Genomic DNA, 9,442 nt, shown 5'->3' with positions numbered 1-9,442 from the left:
TAGTTACTCGTTAGTTGCAATCCTTTTTTTATTTTGTCTTTTAAGCTTTTTGTTGAATAGGTCTATGCTTGCTGGTCTTTATGACACTGCATCCTTACTTTGCTTTGTCCCTTTGAATCAAATGAAAAGAGAATGAGTGTTTTGCAAAAGACCAGAGTGGAGTTCATACTATGGAGTAAGTTCCTTAGTTTGTGGTGCGATCATAAGTTAGCTAAGTTGGTTCAACCACAAGGTGGGAAGACAAATATCTGTCATGAATACTATGCTTTGAACACACCCCATGAGACTAACTAAATAACAAGATCCTAATAAGAAAAAGGGGAAAAGAAAAATGAAAGTGGAAAAAAAATGAATAAAAGAAAAAGAGTAAGCAATAAGGCTAAGCACCAATGGTTTTAATCTTGAGGCATGTGTCTGTGGTGTTCCTGTGTGAGGGATTTACTTGGATGAATAAGCTCTTAGGGGTGCCTTATCACTTGGTAACTTGGGTTAACTAACTCGGGATTATCAGCTGAAAGTCCACTATCAAGAGTAACCCTCACTACAGAGCATTTAGTAACCCAAAGAGGTGCTGGACACCAAGGTCTCAAGAAAAGAAAATAAATAAACCATATGCCTGTGGTGTGTATGTATGGGGGAGAGACTTGAGGAAGTAAGTCCTTAGGGGTGTTTCAACACCTAGCACCTTGAACCAACTGGTTCGGGAGTGTTGGCTGAAAGCTTATTTTAAAGAGTTGCCCCCTTACAGAACACTTAGCTTAAGAACACAAATAAGCCCTGAAATGACAAGAAAAGGATCAATGAATAAAAGTCTCATGGGATGTAATCACAATGAGTATTCTAGGACATGATAAAGGTCTAAAAGCCAGGAATGAACCTAAGTTGCTATGCATGAAACCACCATAAAACCAGGGACATGACCTCCACAAGAATGACTCATTTCTCTTGGCATTCCATTCATCATTCTCTTATTCCAGTACTTGCTTAAGGACAAGCAAGCTTTAAGTTTGGTGTTGTGATGCCAGGGCATTTTGGCCAGTTTTACTGACCTTTTCTTTACTATTTTTAAGGAAGTTTCATGCATTTCCTTAGAAAATAAGCTAGTTTTGGGTAGATATTCACTTACATCTTGATTCAAGCATACATTGTGCACTTTACATAATTTCATGAGGATTTTGCATGAAATTAATGACAAATTGGATGTTGCATTTCCCATGACTTGGACTAGAACTTTGATGCACTTTATTGCTTGATTTCAGGATAAAAGAAGCAAGGAAGAACCACGTTAGCAACCATGTTAGTCTCACTAACGTGACTTCTAACGTAGGAATGGGAGCTAGCTTGCAAAGTTAATGAGAAAAGTAATCGCCAATAACGTCCTCAAAGCCATCATAGCCCACGTTAAGAGTCACGTTAACTAAGTTAACGTGAACTCTAACGTGGAGGAAAGAAAATGGAGCCAACCTTAGTGACACTTACCTTTGTCACTAACGTTGGGCCAAGCTCATAAGTGGCCACGTTAGTTGCCACGTTAACTTAGTTAACATAGCTTCTAACGTTAAGAAGTAAAAGAGAAGCCAACGTTAGTGACATTTAACTTTGTCACTAACGTTGGCCAAGCCTCCACAAGCCACGTTAACTTCCACGTTAACTTAGTTAACGTGGAAGCCAACGTGGAGAAAGTATATGATCGCCAACGTTAGTGACACCTAACTTTGTCACTAACGTTGGAATGAACCACACAAGCCACAATGAGCCACGTTAACTCCCACGTTAACTTAGTTAACGTGGAAGCTAATGTGAAGAAGAGAGATGATGAGCCAACGTTAGTGACATTCACCTTTGTCACTAACATTGGAGATGGCTAGCATTGCTACGTTAGAGGCCACGTTAACCTAGTTAACGTAGACTCTAACGTGGGAGATAGGGGCACATTGGAACGTTAGTGACAAAGGTAAGTGTCACTAACGTTCTCGAAGGTTGGCAAGTTAACGTTAAGAGCCACGTTAACTAAGTTAACGTGGACTCTAACGTAAGAAAAGGGGAGGCTTCTCAACGTTATTGGGAAAGGTAAGTCCCAATAATGTGTGCGAAGGACCAAGAGGCAACTTTAGTGGCAACGTTTGTGCCACTAACGTTGAGGTTAACGTGGCTCTAACTTGGTCAGGAACGTTAGTGAAAAAGGTGATTGTCACTAACGTTCTCGAACCCACAATTTCACTTAACGTTAACACCACTAACGTCCTGAGCTAAAGTCCTTGCCCACTTCACACTTTCTCTCTGCAAGTAAAGCTAAGCCCAATGAAGAAGATAACTGCTTCAAACTCAAGATCCAAAGGCCCATACCCAAGACTTGAGGAGCCAACTAGAAGATCAGAAGAGTAGTATATATAGGAGTAGCTTTGAATTGATTAGGAAGATTGAAAATTAGGGGAAAACTACTCTCTGTATTTTGCCATTCTCTGCACTTCTAGTTTTGTTTTCATGATGTATTCTCCATCTTTGCTTTTATTTTCCAGAGCTATGAACAACTAAACCCCTTTTATTGGGTTAGGGAGCTCTGTTGTAATTTGATGGATCAATACTAGTTTTCATTATTCTTCTTCTATCTGTTTTCTTGATTTTACTTGAAAGCTTTCGATCTTCATCCAATTGGATAGTTATCTTGGAAAAGAAGCTATTCAAACTTGGATCTCTTCTGAACCTTGAAAGAGGAAGGAAGAGATCATGCTAGAAATGCTTTCTCATGCTGGACCAAATTGGGTTTGGATGGATATGTGACTATAATCCTCTCAATACTTGATTCGGGAAATGCATGTGGTATAATCAGTGACCATACTTCATCTCTTCTCATGAGCGATTGACCAAGGAATTGGCTATTGATCAAGATTTGAGAGATTGAATTACAAGGAATTGTAACTCAATCACTTAAGATTGCCAAGGAGATCAATGAATGCATTGATTGAGGAAGAGATGAAAATGAAATTGATCCGGAGAATGCAACATCTCTTGAGCCCTATGAACTCCCCATTTCTGATCTTACCCATTCTCTTTAGTTTTTGTCATTTACTTTTATGAGCAGTAACCCCATTCCCATTTACAATTCTGCAATTTACTTTCCGTCATTTACTTTCAGCTCTTTATTTCTAGCATTTACTTTTTCTGTTATTTACTTTTCCGCCATTTTATTTTCTGTAATTCTCAACTCAAATTCTGATTCGCTCAACTAGAACATTCCTCTAATTAAAGTTGCTTGATCAATCAATCTCTGTGGGATTCGACCTCACTCTACTGAGTTTTTACTTGACGACAAAATTCGGTACACTTACCGAAGGAAATTTGTTACGAGACAATTTTTCCGTGCATCACTAGACTCAAAAAAGAAACACAAAATTTTTTTGTTTTTATGGTTTTATTAATTTTTTGTATATTTTTCGAAAACTATAAATATATTTATTTTTTTTCGAAAATAAAAATAAAAAGCTTAAACATAAAATAAAATTACCCAATCTAAGCAACAAGATGAATCGTCAATTGTCCAAACTCGAACAATCCCCGGCAACGGTGCCAAAAACTTGGTGTGGGAAATTGTGATTCACACTTTTCACATCTCCGCACAACTAACCAGCAAGTGCATTTGGTCGTCCAAGTAATAAACCTTACGTGAGTAAGGGTTGATCCCACGGAGATTGTCGGCTAGAAGCAAGCTATGGTCATCCTTGTAAATCTTAGTCAGGTGGATTCAAATGGTTATGAGAATTTGATAATTAAAAGATAAATAAAACATAAAATAAAATAAAGTTACTTATGTAATTCATTGGTGGGAATTTCAGATAAGGGTCTGGAGATGCTTTGTTGCTTCTGAACCTCTGCTTTCCTATTGCCTTCTTCCAACCATGCGTTACTTCCTTCCATGGCAAGCTGTATGATCCTCTCAGTGAAAATGGTCCCCTACGGTTTCTGCACGGTTAATCAACTGTCAAATTTCTCGTCTCAGATGAAAAATACCAGGTACAACTACCGCATGGCTAATCATCTATCGGTTCCCACTAGCGTTGGAATAGGATCCATTGATCCTTTTGCAGACTGTCACTTGCACCCAACATTCGTAGGTTTGAAGGTCGTCACAGTCATCCCTTCCCAGATCTTACTCGGAATACCACAGACAAGGTTTAGACTTTTCGGATCCCAGAAATGGCTGCCAATTATTATAGCCTATGCCATGAAGATATTAATCTTACGGACTCAGTCCGTGTATTAAATATCCAAGAGAATATACTCCAGCTGTCGTCCAATAACTACGTTAAACATCATTTAGACCGATTTGTAGTTGTCAAGCACGCGGATCTTGGCTAAGCGAGTAACAAAGATTGGGTGATTGTCACGGGTCACCCCTTCATTCTGACTTAACTGAATTAAGTACGAGAGTATATCTTGGAGAAGAAGTAGCCGTGAATTGAATAGAAAACAGTAGTAATTGCATTAATTCATGAAGAACAGCAGAGCTCCACACCTTAATCTATGGGGTGTTAAAACTCCATCGTAGAAAATACATAAGTGAAAAAGGTCTAGGCATGGCCGTGAGGCCAGCCTCCATGCCAAAGATCTAAGGACTAAACATCCAGAGATGTGAATATAATAGTAAAAAGTGCTATTTATACTAAACTAGTTACTAGGGTTTACAGAAATTAAGTAACTAAGTGCAGGTAGTGCAGAAATCCACTTCTGGGGCTCACTTGGTGTGTGCTTGGGCTGAGCATTGAAGCTTTTTCGTGCATAGGCTGTTCCTGGAGTTAAATGCCAGCTTTGGTGCCAGTTTAGGTGTTTAACTCCAATTCTGGTGCCAGTTTGGGCGTTTTACGCCAAGATGTTTTAGGCTGACTTTGAACGCCAGTTTGGGCCATCAAATCTCGAGCAACGTATGGACTATTATATATTACTGGAAATCCCAGGAATTCTAATTTCCAACGCAATTGAGAGCGATCCAATTGGGCTTATGTAGCTCCAAAAAATCCACTTCGAGTCCAGGAGGGTCAGAATCCAATAGCATCTGCAGTCCTTTTTCAGCCTCTGAATCAGATTTTTACTCAGGTCCCTCAATTTCAGCCAGAAAATACCTGAAATCACAGAAAAATATACAAACCCATAGTAAAGTCCAGAAATGTGATTTTTGAATAAAAACTAATAAAAATATAATAAAAGGTAACTAAATCGTACTAAAAACTATGTAAAACAATGCCAAAAAGGGTATAAATTATCCGCTCATCAAAGAAGACACTCGAAACTCCGGTAGACAATGAGGAACGTGACCTTGTATTGGAACAAGTGGAGGAAGCCGTAATAGTTGAAGAGGAAGAAGTGGTTGAAGACTTAGGAGATGCGGAACCTCTATGGGAATCAAGAGTTGTAGAGTATTCCTCCAAGAGGATTGAAATTAAAGTCAAGAAGGCTAGTGCACAACCTCTATGGCATATTCCCTATGAAGACTTGGATGGGATAGATCAAGAAGCAAGTTTCCTTGGTGATGAGGATCATGAATCAAGTCCTCCTAGTGATGAATCTACATCCGCAAATGAACTCCTTGAATATGAAAACCCTTCTCTGATTGAGTCTGAGAATGATATGGAAGCGGAAGTCCTTCGGAAAGGGTGGACGGGAGTTGAGTATACTTTGTCCAGAACGTTGGAGACTTCTCTACTTAGGTGGCCATCTACTCCTTCATTTGAGTGGGTAAGACTTATCTCTATTTGCTTTACTGCCCCGCTTGAGTATGGTATTCTTGAAACGGATGGCCAACTTAGGAGGCTGATGCCAAGGCATCTTGGGCTAGTTTCACTAGCATTTTTCTATTAGTTTTAGTTGTTTTATGCATTTTCTTGAGCTTAAAGTAACCAAGAATGGTTAAATGAATAACAAAGCAATGAACCATCCAAACAGTATGATTTTGATGCAAATTCCATGAGTTTTTAGTTATATTACTTGAATGCTATGAATGGAAGATTTCTCATGAAATTTTGCAAGACTTTGATGTAATTGTTTGGATGATTTCAGGGAAGAAGAGGCTAGGCAAGGAAGCAACAAAATCAATAAAGGAAGCTTGAATATCACATGTGGAGTTTAAGTTCCAGTTTAAGCTTAAACTGGAACTTAAACTACCAAGCCATATAATGCTGGAAATGGCATTTAAGTTCCAGTTTAAGCCTAAACTGGAGCTTAAACGCCAGAATCATGAAGGCTAAGAAATGCTGGAATTGAAGTTTAACCTCCAGTTTAACCTTAAACTGGAGGTTAAACGCCAGAAGTGAGAATTTCACCAAGAGAGCATTTCCACGTTTAACCTCCAGTTTAACCTTAAACTGGAGGTTAAACGCCAGAAATGGGAAATGCACCAGGGAGCCATTTCCACGTTTAAGCTCCAGTTTAACCTTAAACTGGAGCTTAAACGTGTTCGACCAAATTTTCTCCTCCAGGGCTACCTTTCTCAGCTTCCACGTTTAAGCTCCAGTTTAACCTTAAACTGGAGCTTAAACGTGTTCGACCTCCCAGATGGCTTTCTCTATTTCCACGTTTAAGCTCCAGTTTAACCTTAAACTGGAGCTTAAACGTGTTCGACCTCCAGGGCTGCCTTTCCTATCTCCACGTTTAAGCTTCAGTTTAACCTTAAACTGAAGCTTAAACGTGTTCGACTAAGTTACCCTCCAGGGCTGCCTTCTTCCATTTCCATGTTTAAGCTTCAGTTTAACCTTAAACTGAAGCTTAAACGTGCTTCTACAAAAGGCTTCACTGGAAGTGTCTGGCGTTTAAGCTGCAGTTTAAGCTTAAACTGCAACTTAAACGCCACTCTTGGAAAAGGTTTCTGGGCCAAAAATATTGCGGTTTAAGTTAGTATTTGAGCACAAACATTAACTTAAACTTACTCTGGTATGAAACCCAATTGAATATCATGGTTTATGGGATTGGGCCTGAAGGATTGATGAGTCTGAAATTTCAATTTATTGAGTCATGTGTCATTATTTGATTATCACTAAGTTGGCTCAATGAATGTTACAGAATTTGGATCAGCAGCCTCATCAAGATTATGGATCATAAACCCAAGGCAAAAGGAAAGCAGGGAGAGGCCTCAAAGCCCAAGAAACACAACAGAAGCTCAATATAGAAAGTGTATAAATAGGATAGAATTGAAGTTAGTAAGGACTTTTACCTTTTCATTTTGCTAGTTTTCATATCTTTGTAATTGAATTCAGAGCTATGACTCACTAAACCCCCTTTCATTGGGTTAGGGAGCTCTATTGTAATTCAATGAATCAATAATAGTTTATCTTCTTCTTCAATCTTTTCTCTTGAATTTTGTTAGAAAGCTTCTCGATCTAATTCCATTGGGTAGTTGTCTTGGGAAAGAAACTACCCATAATTGGAATCCTTCGGAACCTTGGGAAAGGAATGGAGGATTCATGCTAGAGAAGCTTTCTCACAGTGAATTGGATTGGGGTTTGGATGGATATTGTGACATGTAATCCTACCAAATTGTGGTTCATGAAACTGTGTGGTATAATCAGTGATCGAGCATCATCTCTTCTTATGAACATTTAAACCAAGGGATTGGGAATTTGTTTGTTTTCAGAGAGAATTGGTGAGCCAAGGGATTGGGATCCAATCATATAAGATTGCCAAGCAAAATTCAATGAACGCATTGGTTGAAGAAGAGATAAACATGTTTTGATTCGGAGATCTCAATATCTCCTATAACCCAATGAATTCCCCATTTCTGATTTCCACTTTCTTTTTACATTCTGCAACTCAATTCATGCAATCACCCCCACTCCCTTTTAATTTTCAGCAATTTAGCTTCTGCTCTTTAATTCATGCAATTTAAGATTCCGCCATTTAAATTCCTTGTCATTTCAATTTCTTGTCATTTACGTTTCCCGCCAATTTTACATTCCGCAATTCTCATCTAAATCTTGATTCCGCTCAACTAGAACACACTTCTAATCCGAATTGCTCACTCAACCAATCCTTGTGGGATTCGACCTCACTCTATTGTGAGTTTTTACTTGACGATAACCGGTGCACTTGCCGGAAGGAATTTTGCCGATCGTGCAATTTCCTAAATCGTGGCATAACAAGTTTATGCAACATCAAGTTTATGGCACCGTTGCCGGGGATTGGTTTTCGATTGACAATTCTCAAATTGGAAGTTAACTAGATTGAGCATTTTTTTTTGTTTTGATTAATTCAGTACAAGCTACTTGTTGAATTTTACTTTCTGCACTCTGTTACATGCTTTCTTTCTTTATGCCTTTAAATTCAAGCAACTAACTCACTGACTCACTAACTGTTTGAATTAATTCCTCAACTGCTCTAACCATACTCTTCTGTTAACCAAGAGTATTTCACTTGTTTGTTGCCTGTGCTGTGTTCTTGTATGACAGGTAGGAGAGGAGAGACATCAACTCCTCCATATACCGAACCAGAGAGGACCCTTCATAGACTTAGAAGGGAAGCAAGAGGGAAGAGAGTACTGGGAGAAGAAGAATCTGAAGGAGATTCTGAGGACAATTTTGAGGAAGCTTTAGATCTCAACATGGATAGAGAAGTACACAACCAAGAGAGAGCTGATGGAAACAATGCCATTCCTGAGAGGAGGGTTCTTAGTTCATACATAAACCCAACCTCTGGGAATTGTGGTAGCAGCATTCAGAAACCACCCATTCAGGCCAACAATTTTGAACTCAAACCACAGCTAATATCACTTGTGGAGAATCATTGTTCATTTGGTGGGAGTGCTAATGAAGATCCAAACCAATATCTCACAAAATTCCTGAGAATTTGCGACACTGTGAAGTCCAATGGAGTCCAGGAAGATGCCTATAAACTGCTTTTGTTCCCATTTTCACTTAGGGACAAGGCAGCTAAGTGGCTGGAATCATTCCCAAGGGGGAGCCTAACAACATGGGATGAGGTGGAAAGCAAGTTTCTGGCACGTTTCTACCCCCCACAAAAGGTCAATAGGCTCCAATCTGAGGTTCAGACTTTTAGACAACAAGATGGTGAAACTCTCTACGAGGCATGGGAGAGGTTCAAGGATTTGACAAGGAAATGCCCACCAGACATGTTCCATGACTGGGTGCAATTGCATATTTTCTATGATGGACTTTCTTATGAATCAAGGAAGGCGGTAGACCATTCATCGGGAGGTTCATTGAACAGGAAAAAGACTGTGGAAGAAGCCATTGAAGTGATTGAGACAGTGGCTGAGAATGAGTACTACTATGCTTCAGAGAGACACAACACTAAGGGAGTCATGGAGCTGAACCATGTTGATACAATTTTAGCCCAAAACAAGGTGTTTGCCAAGCAACTAGCAGAGCTTACCAGGTAATTAGAAACAAAGCAAGTGGCTGCAATACACACACAAGATCAAGAGGAAGTAAGCATTGAA

The 9,442-nt window shown here is 39.3% G+C and overlaps 1 non-coding gene across 1 annotated transcript; it reads right to left on the bottom strand.

Moving 5' to 3' along the window:
* Positions 1–9,010: 9,010 nt before the first annotated feature.
* LOC112730791 (small nucleolar RNA R71) lies at positions 9,011–9,114 on the bottom strand. The gene has a single exon (XR_003166600.1). It is a non-coding gene; the product is annotated as a small nucleolar RNA R71 (small nucleolar RNA).
* Positions 9,115–9,442: the final 328 nt, after the last annotated feature.

This window comes from Arachis hypogaea, chromosome 12 (assembly GCF_003086295.3).
Source record: "Arachis hypogaea cultivar Tifrunner chromosome 12, arahy.Tifrunner.gnm2.J5K5, whole genome shotgun sequence".
NCBI classification, from domain to species: Eukaryota; Viridiplantae; Streptophyta; class Magnoliopsida; order Fabales; family Fabaceae; genus Arachis; species Arachis hypogaea.
The sequence above is the reverse complement of the archived record's forward strand: the minus strand, read 5'-3'. Positions and strand labels throughout refer to the sequence as shown.